This window comes from Pinus tabuliformis, chromosome 1_1 (genome assembly GCF_031772625.1).
Source record: "Pinus tabuliformis cultivar Carrire ecotype Pingquan chromosome 1_1, CPIR1, whole genome shotgun sequence".
Taxonomy (NCBI): Eukaryota; Viridiplantae; Streptophyta; class Pinopsida; order Pinales; family Pinaceae; genus Pinus; species Pinus tabuliformis.
In genome coordinates this window covers 826,919,281-826,936,069 of record NC_142297.1, presented here as the reverse complement: position 1 = coordinate 826,936,069, position 16,789 = coordinate 826,919,281, and the positions used below count along the sequence as shown (strand labels likewise).

Below are 16,789 nucleotides of genomic sequence, written 5' to 3'. Positions count from 1 at the left end.
TAACATCCATCTGATGGACTTCCCATTTGAAAGAGGCAGCAAGGGAAAGAACAAGGCAAATAGAGTTCATTTTGGAAACAGGGGAGAAGGTTTCAGTATAGTCAATGTCTTCAAATTGTGAAAAACACTTAGCAACAAGACAAGCTTTATGTTTATCAACTTTTCCATCTGGTCCATACTTGGTTCTGTAAACCCATTTGTATCTAACAAGTTTTTGTCCCTTTGGAAGAGGAACAAGATCCCATGTGCCATTTTCCAATAATGAACAATATTCTTCATTCATAGTTGCGTCCCAATCTAGACGGCCCGAAGCTTCTGCAAAGGTGTCAGGATCATAATTCGCTGAAGCTTGAGCCAGTAAAGAAGAGGCTCTATCGAACTAAGAACGTGTACGTCATTGAGCTGTAGGATCACTGGCAAGAGCACTTGCCGCATCCCGAGTAGCACAGACCCATTTTGAAAGCTGAGGAGTTGAAGGAGGATCCTGAGAAGGTGGGGGAGTATTTACATCTTCGCTATCATCATCTGAAGAAGAAATATTTCCAGAAGTAGAAGGGATAGAGAGAGGTGGCACATTCACCGAACTAGGCTCGTAGGCTGATATATTTTCAACAAAATTTACATCTCTTCTAGTGATAATATTTTTGGACTTAAGTGGAATAAGTCCATATCCTTTGAAATCTTCATAATATCCAACAAAAATACTTTTTTCACTCTTAGGTTCTAAAGATTTATGTTTCTCATCTGGAATATGGGCCCATGCTTCACTTCCAAACACACGAAAGTGACTTACATCTGGTTTAATTGAGCTCCTTGCTTCTTTTAGAGTTATATTCTTTAAAACCTTAGTAGGAGTGTGATTTACTATGTAATTTTCACAGTTAATTGCTTCTGCCCAAAAATTAAGACTAAGTCCTTTAGATTGAAGCATACAGTTATCCATTTCCTTTAAGGTGGGATTGTTCCCTTCAGCTACACCATTTTGTTGTGGAGTATATGGAACAATATGTTGCATTTGAATTCCATTCTTAGTGCAAAAGTTGATGAACTTGTTGTTAACATATTCTCCACTATTATCAGATCTTAGCTTAAGAATTTTATGTCCATATTGTTTTTCAACAAAGGCCTTAAAGGCCAAGAACATGTTAAATACTTCAATCTTGAGTTTTAAGAAATATACTCAAGTGTGCCTGGAGAAATCATCAATGAAAGTTAAGAAATACTTGTAGCCAAAGAATGAAACAACTGGAAGTGGATCACATAAATCATTATGCACAAGCTATAAAGGGGCTAAGGCGTGCCAAGAGGCACACTTTTCAAAACTATCCCAATGATGTTTTCCGAGTACACATCCAGAACAAACACCATCTGTGCAAGATACCATTGGAAGACTTGTCACGATACTTTATTTACATAGATTCTGAAGGGAGCGATAGTTTAAGTGACCAAATCACTCATGCCAAAGTTTGCTCACTTCATCATTATGAGAAACAAACACCGAGAGAAGATTTGATGACCCAAAGTTGTTAAACTTATACAACCTTATAGAATCATCAACAATGCCAGTAGCTAAAATCTGTCTAGGATCTCTTAGCTCCTTAATTACAACATCATGAGGTGAAAAATCAACAATTTTATCTTCACCTGAATGAGTTATCTGATATATAGATAGGAGGTTGCAGGATAAGGTTAGAACACATAATAAATCATTAAATTGACCATTGTCTAGATGAATAGTGCCAGTCCCTACAACACTAAGAGATCTATCATCACCAACATATATATTTTTGGTGTTACAATCATTTAAAGAAGAAAACATGGCTTTGTTTCTGGCCATGTGATAAGAAGCTCCAAAATCAATGAGCCACTCATGAGAATGAGAAGAATAAGATACATTTAGTGCATAACTAGATCGAGATGCTTGACAACCACATGCAGAAAGTGTTATTCTTGAAGATGAAGTTGAATTTGAAGAGTGCTCCAAATGGATGTTATGATTCTTCATTGCTTCTTCCAAGGCTTCCATCTTCTTAAAGCATTTGGATTCTAAGTGGCCATCTCGATTACAAAAGTGGCAATGTCTATTAGTGTTCTTCCCTTTGTTTTTATTTGCGTTATCATTTTTTTGAAATGATTTTTGATTTTGAGATTGAAATTGCTTATGACCCTTCACTAGTAGAAAATGACTAATTAATTACTAAAAAAACGACTAAAATTTGCATATAAACGACTATTTTTCGGTTGGTGACCAATAGTAGCTAATTTATAGTATCTTATAATGTGACCAACTTTTAGTCGTTTTTAGCTTAGTCATTAATTGGTTGTCTCAATTTTATTGTCTAGTAGTATATTTAGTCATTAATTGTCACAATTAATGACTAAATATACAACAAATATATTACTAAAAGATCACCCGAGAAAACCAATTAATGACCAAAGATATATGACTTAATTTTAGTGGTGTTATAAGATATTGTAAATTAGCTACTAATAGTCATATATATGAAAAATTTAGTTGTCATTTGTAATCACAAATTTATCATTTGCATTAGTCATTTATATTTTTTGGTAGTATCATATTCATTATATAAATTACTATAGTAGTTTATATTCATTTCATTTATTTTCATTAACAATCGTTATAAGCAACTAATTTAGTTGTATATTCATTCTATGTGTTCATCATTAATAAACACAAACTATTGATTTGGTAGTTTTAGATTGATTTTATGTTTTCATTATTAATCCACATAAATTAATTAGTATGATTTTGCAGCTAAATTAAAAAAAAATTGGCATATGTACATGTTCATATAATGTGAAAACGCAAAGTTAAATATGTTAATTACAATACTAAGTAATATCAAGTGTAACTATAAATAATTCCAACCACATAAATTATATTATATGATATGTCAAGTATTACAATATGAGTTTCCAACTTAATATTGGTTGGAGTACAATTTACACATGAAATATTGTTTCATCACTTTAAAACATTATCATTGTGTTGCCAAGGCATTGCAGGTAGATTCACCAACTTTGAAGATTTGACCATTAGTATTTATGTGTCTTATGCGGGATATTGGCTCTATGGGTACCACTAGACTAGTGCTCTTCTCTTTCTCTTTAATTTGCATTTTGTCGCTCTATTGTTATTGTTCTCCTTTTTCTTCAATTCCTGCTTCTTACCATCAATACTGAGTTCCTTTCCTAAAAAAGAGATACAATGCAAAGTATAAGACGTGAAAATCGATGAACACTGGAATATAAACTAAAGTAGACTATAAAATATTTATACGATATATACCTCAACATCAACAATATTTTTAATGTCATTTTTCCCCATAAAAGCAAGAAACTTGAACCAGTTTTCTTTAGTTGGGCAATAGTGGCCACTATGGGGCCAAATGACCTATATAAACAAAGAAAATAAAACATCACCATAAAATCAATTTTGTACCTACTATGTTATTAATGTACAACATTTGTTCATGAAATGTTATCTTCATCTAAAGTATTAAAGGAAAATAGACGCACACATTTCTATCCCAATATTTTGAATTCCTATGCTTATGGTACATTACAATTTTTATTTTATCCAACATAATCAAACACATCGGATCTAGAAATTTCTATTAAGAATGTTTCATGATTCAATTTTATAGTTGTATCATTTCCTCTAGTTATCTTTAAGAGGGAGTGACACTTCAACAATAAAACTGGCCAGTGGAAATGTAATGGGTGGATCAAAGTATTGCTGACACAAGATTACAACAATAAACTAGAAAATAATAAGGCAAAACTTTGTAAATTGTGATACTAACCTAAAATATAGCTTCAACATAGTAATCTTCAATTGTCAGTGTACCATTCCAAGAGAAAAGAAATCCAATTCCTAGAAGCCAACAAATTATGTATACCCCTTATTTTCCCTGTAATTAATTGAGCAAGATTAGCACATGCGGTTTCCTTTTAGAATCTCTGAAATGATTCTATAAATATTCAAAGAAAACTTAATGTTACTGATTCATTTTTCTGTAATGTAGAAGAAACTGAATATGCTAACATGTTTTTGAGTTGTAGAGTTATGTAATTCATTGTGTCCAAAATCATTGCTTATTGTCATGACTATTTTTTTTAATGATCATGCGATATAATATTTGATCAAAAAACATATTTTTCAAAATATATTCCATTTTTCTAATTCAAAGCTAAATTTCTTTCTAGTTTATGGTGTTCAAACAAACCGAAATATTTCTCCTTTAACAAGTAACTGTTGTAATATATTATTGTTGAAAATAATACTGAGAGGGGGGGGGGGGGGGGTGAATCAGTATTATCAAATTCTTTTCAATATACCTTCCAGATTTATAATTTAATTTATTCTTCAGATGTTGACCATTAATTTGTTTGTCAGTACCATATAATAATGAACAAGAACAAGAAAAACAGATAGTCACACCAAAGAACACCAGATATAAGGTGGAAACCCAATGTGGGTGAAAACCACCTGCTGCAATATGTCTCTATCTTCTTTCAATTAGAAACTTTTTACAATGATTCTGTAATGGTGCAGTCCTTTACCAGTACGCAGGTTGCAACCTGCAGAGAGCTACAACCCTCTCTCGTTTTCTAGACTCTCTTGGAAGGGAGCTACAACCCCCTTAGCTCTTGTACTAGCTGAGCTACTAGTACGTAGGTGCTCACCTACTGAAGGCTTCAACCTTCTCTCTTCTTTCAGGGACCACGTTTCATAAATTTTCAAACTGGATCCAAGAATCTCAATCAAACATCAATTAGATCTGCAATCAACCAACTTCCTTGTGCAAATATTGAATTAAGAACTTCTCAGAACACAGTACCAGTAATCAGACACCAATTCAGAACCCTGAACACAGCAGTGATAGACAGAAGCAGCTAAAACATATATCAAGAGAAAAGTCCGCAACTTCACCAATAGAAACCTGCGGATGTCTGCACTTTCTCTGTCAGTGACCTGCGTACCTCCGCACCTGCAGTTGTCGCTAAACTGCATACCTCCGCAACTGCACCTGAGTTTGAACTGCAGTCCTCTGCACCTGCACCCATATCTGAACTGCGTACCTTCGCAGCTACGCTGTGGATCACCTGCGGACCTCCAAATAGAGCCAAATTATCAATCCTCCAATATGCCACAGACTGTCAGATCCACAAATCTGATCATGCGCTAAAGAGATCACGACCCCTCAATTGATCTGCCTTCTCATGCTCAGGTTCAATTATAACTCACCAATCGATTGCAAATATTTCAGATCTTGTTTGTCTTAAGATATTCAACACATGAGTGCCTAGCCAATTGATCTCCTTTCCTTTTTATAGGCAAGCCCTTATTCAAACCATGGATCAAAACCATAGAAAGCTAATACAAGGGACCCAAAATCGGGGTTCAGTATTTTAGATGCAATACCACGGACCAAAACCATAGGATCAAAAACGCCGGACTAAATACCATGGATCAATCATAAAAATTCCCACGTGCGTGCGCTTCTCTGCATGAAAGTGAGTGAATTTGACGTCCGTACCTTTTGTTCGGAGAACCTGCGGGTATGTCCGCACTTCTTGCTCGGGCACCTGCGGGTCCGCAGCTTTTGTTAGGCACACCTGCGGGTATCTCATTTTTTATCATTTTGAGAGCCTGAACAGAGATTTTCCACTTGAGTGAGTTGCCATCAAGGACAACACTTATGCCATAGCACCATATCTGAGTCATAATGCCAACAATTACTAAATGAGAAGCTACATAATGAAGTTATTAGTGGTGGAATACTAATAAATCGCAAATACATGCAAGAAATTACACCACTATGTCCTAGGCATGCCAAGTCTTTATCCTCTTGGTTGGAAATATTAATTCGTGAAAACAACATATTTGACAAAGAACTTTTTTGAAACTAACCAATGCCAGTGTATCCAACAACAATGATATTTCAATTGGCATGCCCTCAAAATGTGTGGAAGTATCAAACACGTGTCTTGCACTTCCCTATACACACTCCTCTTTCTTCGTGTCTTCATAAGAAGCCCTCAAATTTGATACTCTTGCAAGTACCGCCACAAAGTTCTAGCTCTAAAGGCACACAAATTTCAAATAGATGAATGTATTGTATCTTGGTTCTAAATGATAGACATAGTGATGGAAGCATCATGGAAAAATGGATGCAATTTTTGGTCATCAATTGGAAAATGAATTAATTACTCTCAATCCTTGTAATTTTGATAGTACTTAAGATTTCATTTCCAAGTGATATCTCTCTGGCCTCAATTAAAAGATTGTAAAATTGAGAAAAGTGATGAACAACTTATTTTTGGCAGTTCTCTCTAAGTTAGGTAAGTTCTATTCATTGTTTGTTTCCACATTTATATTGAAATCAAGATGCCTTGGGCCAATGTTTTGTGAGTCTACCTGCTTTTGATGCTTTTATTGAACAACTACTTGCGAGCAGGATAAACTCATTGAAATGGGTGCTCTTGGCTGTGGAATTTTTATAGCTATCTCACCTTCAAATTCAAGGATACAACATAAAAAGGCATCTAAGGGAAACAAATGAAAAGTACAAAGGAGTGTTAACTTTTCAAATCCCTCACTGAAACAAGATTTTAAAGGAAAGAATAGACCTCTTAAATGTGCTTTTTATGGAAAGGTAATTCAAAATCTTGTTTGTAGAAATTGGTTGCCTTCGCTTCAGAAATGAAGAAACACAATTTAATTGTCAATCTATCTTCTTTTGGAAATCATACAAGAAATGCTAAACCGATCTCTGCTATTGCAAGTTTCTTCTTACCTAAATGGATAATTGATTATGGAGCAACCCATCACATGGCTACACCTAAGAATTTGTTTGCTTCCATTAATTCATGCAATACAAAGCATATCTTTCTGGGAAACTCTTCACTTGTACCTATTAAGGGAAATGTTCCATTGAGATGATAGATGACATGATCAACAATGTTCTATATGTTTCTAATATTTCAACTAATTTTCTCTCAATTTATCAGATTACAAATTTTGTTTCAAGGAAAACAATCTTGTTTACTTTTTATTTTTGTTTCATGAAATTGAGGACCCTTCACAAATTGTTGCCATAGGAAAGTGGATCATCATGCACACTTGAACTTATTTTTTCATTTTGTAGTGGAGCCTCCTATCAATGTATTACTTGGTCACTCAAATGAGTTAACTAAATTATGAAATAAGATATGGTCACTTAAACTCTTGCTATGATTATCAACTAAGTAAAATTTGGTCACTAATCTTACATTTATTTCTCCTTTTGATGGTGTTTGTACTGGGTGTGTTCTTGGCAAGCATCCTCAAGGTAATTTTGTTAAGGGAAAATCTTGGAGAGATTTTAAAGGTCTTCAACTTGTTCACAATATTGTGGCAGGTCTTATTCCTACCTTGTCATTTCAAAGGTCTTGTTATCTGCTTACATCCATTGGTGACAGCTCCAAACAAACTTGTGTCTACTTTTTAAAGAACAAAAGTGAGGCTTTTGACACTTTTCTTGAAGCAATATGGAAATGTTTATCAAATGTTTGTAGAGAGTTAGATACGTAATGGTATTGAATCTGTCAACATCAAATTTGAACTGATTGTATTCAGTTGCAACATATGGTGCTCTATTGTCCACAACAAAATGATCCTCCCTCTCTTTGTCAACTATTATAAGCATTTTGTACATGGGTACCTATCATGGCCATGTAGTCAGGACGCATTTTTGGAATTTAGCCTCCTTTTTAATATCACCTAAGTCTCACTTAAGGGGTTTGTTGGTGTACAAACAATTGTAAGTTAACTTGGGTACATCATTAAATACTTGTATACTTGCAAACTATCCTTCTTAAATGTTGGACTCCTCCCAGGTTGCTATAAATAGAGGGATTCCCCTTGTATCTCAGCAATAGATCTAATAGATGCAATAATTCTCTTGTTCCTTCTATTGGCTTTTCTTCTATGTTAATCTTTTTCTATTCTGTTGTTTGTATGGAGTTTGACCATGTTATGATCTTGTTGTATCTAGTTTGATTCCACATTAGATGAGGCTACTGGACTTTCAGGTTTTCAAATTTCTCTATTTGTCTAACATTACTTTTTGCATACATTCTGGAAATATATGGGGCAGGTTAGCAGGTGCTAACTCGAGCCCTCTAAGACAATTCAACATTCCTCTTATATTTGGGCTGAAGTCATTCCATTTTTCAAACTCTCTGTTAGGCTTTCCACTATAGATTCACCAACCGATACATGAAATTGAAGGAAAATTACAGAGAATATTGATGATGAAGTGGGTGTTATACAGGGAAAAAAATGAAAGGAATCTGATCTTCAGTTTTTGGTACTTCCACTCTACCTGCATTGGCAGTAGCAATGCTTATCATCAACTTTATTGACTCGTTACTTGAATTGGTTATATTTTAGGTGTTGCATCCATCTTCCTCTTTTCTGGCTTTCAATCCACATTCATATTTTATTCTCTTCGAAGTTATGAGCTTTAGACTCATGCCTTTGAATCTTGAGACCCTGAATATGTAGTTCAATCTTTGAGTATTGGTTTGTAGTCAAAACTTACAGGTTTTCTTAAAACTCATGCTCCTGATGTTTGCGTCTGAAATTCAATATTCAAGCACATAAACCTTGTCTTTTAGAGCTAAGACTTTCTTAGGTAGAATTACCAATTGGGTTCTCTCCTATTTTGCAACCATTACTCTCAGGGAAGTATTTGAGTGGTGGAAATGAATGAGAAAGAGACCTCTCTCTAACCACAAACCAAATTTTTTAAATTTCAATACTTTCAAAGCCTTGCCATATCAGCTTATAAAGAGGGGATTCATATCAGACTGTCTTTACTTTCAATGAATTTGAAGCCAGATCAGCCCCCTTATTTGCAAAAATGTCAGTCACCTTAAACAAATGCCTGGTGGGTGAGAATACAATCCTATCAAAACAATTGTTTTCCTATCAAGTAATGCCTTTATTTTCATAATGTTGATGGACTATGTGCTACTACTAACAACATTGTCTATGAGCCTAGGGTGAGCCTGTAATCCCCATAGCATTTTTCCATGACTAAGTCTAGAGGTTTCTTTTTGTTTCTTTGTTTAATTAATTTCTAGAGATAACATTTTCATTGTGTTATTAGTTTTTATTAGAAGTTTTGTAATTTTTAGGTGATAACAAGGCCTCTCTGGCTCTGTTCCGCCAGGGTTAGTTCTAGCCACTCGATATTCATCATATCTCATTACAACATTTTTAACAATTTTTTTTGTATGATTTAAGATTTGTGTTATCAGATTCCCCATTACAACAGTATCATCTTGTGTAGGTAGTGGGTGTACTATAGATTTTGTTATCAATAAAGTTGTAACTTGTAAGTTATAAACAGAGTTGGATGTGTAAGCTTTAAATTGTTTTTTCGTACCCTTATGCAAACATCTGCTTTGACTGCTGCATTTTGTAGTGTACAAGTCAAGAACATGCTTTTAGAAAAGTATTATGTTGGCACACGTTTTTATTGATTTGAATTGTAAATTTAACCTAGATGTTGCATGACATTTTCTTTCAGTCTTTTTCTTACACTGAAATGCATTTATGCTATGAAATAAATTGAAGAATGTAAGTCCAGATTTACTTCTTGAAGATGGTTGTTTTGTACATGCCTATCTGGATGGCCGTTGTGAACTATAATGTAAAGTTTCTTTTACTCTGGGTACTTCATTAGGATTTGTAGCATGGATAACATGAAAGAAAAGTTTTTGTATAATTTGTATAATTTTAGTTTTTCCTTCATTTTCTCTGCTCTTTTCCTTTATCTTTGAATAGTGCTCTTAAAAATTTACCTCTATCTTGAAAGTTTAGTCTCCTTCTCTTTTGAAGTCCATTGGTTTTGTTATTGCCTCTCTCTAAGCTTAATGGGACTTTTAAAGGTACCTTTTCTACGATTTAAAGTAGTCAAGGAAACTGTTTAGTTCATGAGTGTGCAACTTTTTTCGTAGGACTGTTTTCTTATGGATGCTAGTAACTTAATTTTGTTATGATACTTTGATTATCAAGTTGGAAAATGCCTTCGACATCTCACAAAGCATCCTCAAGAAAGTATTTGTGCTAGACACTATCTTACTTGATTCTTGGAAGAATGTTGTGAAAACAGAAACTCTTTCTAACAATGGAAACAAAGCTACAAAATCAGAAGATAAGCAGACTAGGACTATTAAAGTGGAGGTCAATGCTGTTAAGAAAGAGTCTGTAAAGGTTGAGAAGAAACCCAAGGAAGAAGAAGCATCTATCAAAAATAAGAAGATATCATCCTCTTCAACTAGCCCTCCAAAACTAAAAAGTATGATTAAGTCTAATAACACAGTACATTACAGTATCCATGAGCTTCTTCATGAGGATTTTTCCAAAGTTGGTAACGAAGCCGAGGGTGACAACATGGTGAGAGAAAATGCATGTGATCCGGTACGAGTTGCAGTTTTTGTTGAGACACTGATATTTGAAAAGTTAGGGTTGTCTACTGGAGCCCAAACGTTGAAATATAGGTCCATCATGTTCAACCTAAAAGATGCAAACAATCGAGATTTGAGAAGGAGAGTTATTCTTCAGGAAATTAATCTAGAGAAACTTATTGTCATGACAAAGGAAGAAACGCCTAGTGATCAAAGAAAGATCGAGAACAAACAGATCAAAGACAAGGCACTTTTTGAGTGTGAGTGTGGGATAAAGCCTAAAGCTACAACAGACCAATTCAAGTGTGGTAAATGTGGCTAGCGAAAGTGTACTTACTATTAGTTGCAAACAAGAAGTGGAGAGGAACCTATGGCTACATTTGTCACATGTGTAAACTGTAATAACCATTGGAAGTTCTGCTAATTTCACTGGTAGCTTGGTAGGTAGAGAAGCATTAGGTTAGTGAGATCTAGAGATTCATTGCCTGCCCCTTGTTGGTTAAAACTATTAATGGCACCCTTGATTGAAAATTGATATTTTTTACATATTTACTTGACAGTACGTATAAATTATTGGTTAGGTTTGTCAAGATCTTTGCAATAACTATGTATCATGGTATAAAGTTAGACAATGGATTCTTAGGAAAGTAAACGCAATTAACTGTAACATTCTAAGGAAAAGTACCTAATTGTATTTTTTTATTCATTTTATATGAATGAACTCTGTATTTTATCCATGATGGTAATCAAAATAATCAAAATAATTGATGTGTATGCATTAGATGCCCTTCTTAATAGTTTAGTGTCATGGAATAAAATACCTATAAGTGTTTTGAGCCTTAGGTTCAGTTGTTACAATTATCATGGATTTTATATTCACATTTAGTTTGAAATTGAGAACTGCACAATTTTTAGAGATCCCATTAAACATGAGAACATTGAATATCAAAGCTTCTAGGGTGTAGTTTTATTTAATATTAAAATTGAAGACAGACATCAACTAGAGAACTTGAAACAACAAGTAGTTCATTCATAATTTTTTATGAGGTCAACCTTCACATACAAAAATGCATTCTTAATCAGATTGGTTAGATGATTGACCTGGAGAGTAAGACACCTTTATGATTATGTGTAACACAACTAAAACAAAAGGTGAAACATAGAGATCCACTTACTCAACAATAATTTGGAGAGAAAAATATTTCAAAGGAATCCTCTTCAAAGATTCTTGAATTCTTGCAGCTTTCTCCTCAAAATGTGTTTCATCGGCACAACAAATTCTCATGTGAAGAATTACCCGTTGATCATTTGGTTGTAAGGTAGAATTATATCTACTCATTAACGTTTCTTGTTTTGATTGGCTTCAAATTCAGCCCTCTAGCACCATACAAAAGGAAATCATACTAAAATAGAACATTAATGACAGGTAAGGAACACAATCTCAACTACTTTAAGGATGTCCCAAGGGGAAATACATTTTTGAAAGGAATCAACAAGTGCTTTGTAAGCCGAGTTTGCAATTGTTGTAGCAACCAGAGTCCCTACCTGTTCTCTTGGATATGAATGATCCAAGATACTCCCAGACTCCCTCTGGTTTGAGGAATTACATGCTACCGAAGATTTTATGTTCCCATATTCAAACTGAATGAGAAATTTTCAACAAGCATCTCTCACCATCCCATCATAGAAAATCGTTAGATCAAGTAGAAAGGTCATTATATTCTTAAAAGGTTTTCATTTTTCTTTCATTCCCATCTTCTGACATAAATTAGCTTCTCTGGAAGAGATAGAATGAATAAATGCCTCGCATTGATTTAATCGAAAAACATAGGATGATTTAACAAGTCCAAAACTTCAGGTGAATCATATTTCTTGTGTGGCTCCAAAGGATGAGAACCATTGAATGGAAGACGCGCAAAAAGATTTTTAAGTCAATCTCTAGGAAACATTTTCATCCCTGAAAACATATGAAGCCCTAAGAGTTGTTGAACCACTTTCTTAGCAGATCTTGCATTTCCATTGTTAACCATCAGAAAAAATGAACTTGAAGAAGAAATAGCCTTGATAACATTTTCCCGCACTCCATGTAGATACTTCTCCACTTTGGAAATGATGGAATTATCATATCCGTGCAAAACCAGCAAATAACGTATATCTTATCTAAGAGTATAGTAGTTTCCCAAACCGATAGGGATAACGGGAAAGGAAGAAGGAGGAAGAACCGCGAGGTTATCCCTTCCCCTACCCCCCGACTAGTATAACCTTGCGGAATCACCCGAACCCAGGCCTTCTCCCTAATCGGTTAGGTTAGCCCTAATAGGAAGGAGTTTTGATTTAGACAATCAATTTCTTCTGTGATCAATCGACCAAGCTATTTCCTTGAGAACCATTGAATGGAAGACGCGCAAAAAGATTTTTAAGTCAATCTCTAGGAAATATTTTCATCCCTGAAAACATATGAAGCCCTAAGAGTTGTTGAACCACTTTCTTAGCAGATCTTGCATTTCCATTGTTAACCATCAGAAAAAATGAACTTGAAGAAGAAATAGCCTTGATAACATTTTCCCGCACTCCATGTAGATACTTCTCCACTTTGGAAATGATGGAATTATCATATCTTCCTCCCCTCACATGCTTCATAAGCCTAGAAATTTCAATAAGTTCATTTCCTAGATCTTCCTTAAATATCTTTCTCTGAGAAACACAGTGAGCAAGAACCAAATCATCCAAACCTTCACTAAAACCATCTAAGGATAAAAAAAATGTTCAACTAAATTCAATCACTTCACTGCCACTCGTAGACCTTTACACTTAACAATTGCATTAAAAATTTTAGGCAAAGAACTTAGCAATTGGGTTTTATCACCATTGAATAATATTATTTCACTATTGCTTATGAGAAGCCCATTCTTCTCATAGTTCAATTCCAGAGGTAAACCCATATGAAGAAGTTGGCTAGCTATCCAAAAAGGACCCCCATCATGCACTTTAGTAATTTCTGGTTGAGGAAAGTTTTTAGAATTCTACATTAATACTTGATTCAATGTTGTTTTATCCAGCATAAATTTTCTGGATAGAAGCTTGGAAGCCAACAATGTATCTACTATCAACAGTCAGTGTTGTTTTCCTCTCCATAATGGGCACTAAACATTTTTTGATCCACACTTAGAAGCTGAGAAAGCTCAGCTTGAGATTTTAAAGATTGGGGATAAAAAACATGAATTCCATCCCCATCAAAATCTGCACCAAGTGGCCAACATATGAGAGGGTTAATAATCATTGTAGAGCCTGGATGTACGTATCCTTTTAATGCCTCCAATGAATGTTTGTGGAAACTTGGAGGATGATTAATAAAAAAAAATCCCCATCATGAAGCCCACGGTTAATCACTTCACCAATTTCAACTTTCTTCATTATTTTTCTAAATGCATTTGAACAAAAATTACCTTCTTAGTCAACATAGGTTCTACACTATCCCTTTTGTACAATTTTATGCAATTTTTCCCTATTGTAAACATTTACATGCTCCACAAATGTTCCTCTCTAGGCTATTTCTACAGATATACCAATTTCAATTATCCTTCGATATGCATTTCCAATGAAAACACATTGAGATGATATATTACAACTCTTAAACACTAAACAGTTAACAATAAATCTCAAAGGGACTCACCTATAATAATTATTGAGCTATAAGGACAATAATCAAAACATTTAGCTTGCTAACATTATAAAACTTCCACCTTGTCCATGTACTTTTTTCAAACCATGAAAGGAATATAATGCAGATAGAGGAATGAATAATCTAATTTACTTAGAAGGGAACCCATATTACCTGAATGTTTCAAGAAGCCTAAATGGTATCTTGGAGATACATCCTTGAAGAATATAACAGCCTCCATAATCCAATACTTTCTGACTACAGCATAAAGGAACTCACCTGAAACAATTGTAGCTGCACTATAAGGAATATCATTGAAAAGCCGTTCCTTGCTACCACTACTAAAAAAATTCTCATCCATTTACTTTCCTATAACTATGAACATGATGCAAATGGACAATTGACTGAAACTAACATAAAAGGGTACTGCATATTACTTGAATGGTTCAATAAGCCTCCATGGTATTTTGGAAGTATTATTATCCAAAGAGAGATGTTCCACCATCGTAACATATTATTGTTGTAGCATCAAAGGAATCATGATTATCTAAATCTATAATGAGACAAAAATCAATTTGTTGTTAGGTCCCTATACTACTAGTGTAACACCTTATTGTTATTAGTACAACCCCCTTATTATATTGTTGTGCCCATGTAGTCCCCATATTGTTATTATTATGCCCCATAAAAGCCCACTCTTGTTATTATTGTTACCTTACATTATTATTGTTATGTCGGCTCTGATTATATTATGACCCCTTAGACTCCTATATATAGAAAGGAGGTCTTGTCATTTGTATCATCCAAGAATTGTTCATTTGTGTAATGTAAGGGAGGTTGCCCCCTCGAAGAGGCTTATTTCTAAGGCATTCATCTATCTTTTCTATCTTTTTGTAAGTTAGTTCCATAACATTTGGTACAAAGCTTTGGATTCTAGGGTTTCGCTTCTCCAAACAGGTCATCATGGAATTTTCGCTATAACTTTTTTCTACGATGTTTCCTCGAAGAGGCTTATTTCTAAGGCATTCATCTATCTTTTCTATCTTTTTGTAAGTTAGTTCCATAACATTTGGTATCAAAGCTTTGGATTCTAGGGTTTCGCTTCTCCAAACAGGTCATCATAGAATTTTCGCTATAACTTTTTTCTACGATGTTTTAGAAGCTAAAAAAAAACCCATTTGAGGCGCGATCGTGCAGAACCTTTAGTTTGAATTTCAGATCCTGTCTTGCTATATTTTCGGAGATATAATCTGAGGAAGGTAGGGTTTTGTAGACCCCTGAATTACATTCGAAACAGGTCACCTTGGGAAAATTGTCATAACGTTTGCTCTGAGCATCAAATTTAATTTTCGTAAGAAGTTACAAAAAGAGGGTGGACTGTAGTTTTCTTGGGTATCATTTTCAGAACCTAAGGTTCAAACAGTGACCCACAGTACATCGTACAAGTTCGCTCTACTGAACCAGTCTATAATTAGGTTGTCGCGGGAGATTGGGAATAGATCTTTATTCAGGAATCCAATTGTGATCAGACTTGCGGAGTTATAAAGAGGACTCAGAGGGATATTACAGACCAAAATTTTAGAACTTAAAGATCCGAAAGTACAGAGTTACAGTCGTTTCAAGATCGAGCTCCTAAAATCAAGAAAAAGTGAGATGAGGAAGTTTGATGGAAAGGATCCGGTAAATTGGATACTACAGATGGAGAAATATTTTGATCTACATGGTGTACCACTGTTACAAAGGTACGTATTTCATCTAATTATTTAGAACCAAATCAATTTTTATGGTATAAATGGATTTGTTTTCATAAACCACTTGTCACGTGGTCAATTTTCACGGAGGAAATGATAGCACATTATGAGGATACAAAGAGAAACACCTTCTTTAGCCAATTGATAAATCTCAAACAAAAGGGTTCAATAGTAGAGCACATTGAGGACTTCCAAAAATTTAATATAAGGGTAAATGATATTCTAGAGAAGAAAATGGTTGATATCTTCATAGGGACTTTAAAGGATAACATTCAACACGAGGTTCGTCTTTGGGAACCTGATTCATTAGAGAAGGCATTCAGGTTGGAAAGAAAAATTGAAAGCGAAATTATGGAAACAAGGAATCCCACCACTCATGACTATAATTATGGAAGTGTTTTTTCTCCTAGCCTTCCACAACCTACAAGGTTTACACCACAACAATTGGAAGAAAAAAGAGAAAAAGGGCTTTGTTACAATTGTGATAACAAATACACTAAAGGTTATAGGTGCGCTGAGAAGAAATTATTTTACATAGATTATGAAGAGGAGGGAGAAAAGGATCAAGAAACATCAAAAGAAGAGGATATACACCTGGAACCCACCCCAGATAAAGAAGAAATGAATCCGACCATATCTTGTAAAGAATTGGAAATAATTACCACTCCTCAAACTCTTAAGATAGAAGGACATATCAAGAAGAAAAAGGTTCAAGAAGTGAAAGATCACATTGAGAAAGAAGAAATGAATCCGACCATATCTTGTAATTCATTGGCCAGAATTACCACTCCTCAAACTATCAATATAGGACATATCAAGAAGAAAAATGTTCAAGAATTGAAAGATCACATCGAGTATCAAGAAATGAATCCGACCATATCTTGTAATGCAT

The 16,789-nt window shown here is 34.5% G+C and overlaps 1 pseudogene; it reads left to right on the top strand.

The window, feature by feature from the left end:
- The window catches only part of LOC149216656 (transcription elongation factor TFIIS pseudogene), a 29,810-nt pseudogene extending 18,901 nt beyond the window's left edge, over positions 1-10,909 (top strand).
- Positions 10,910-16,789: the final 5,880 nt, after the last annotated feature.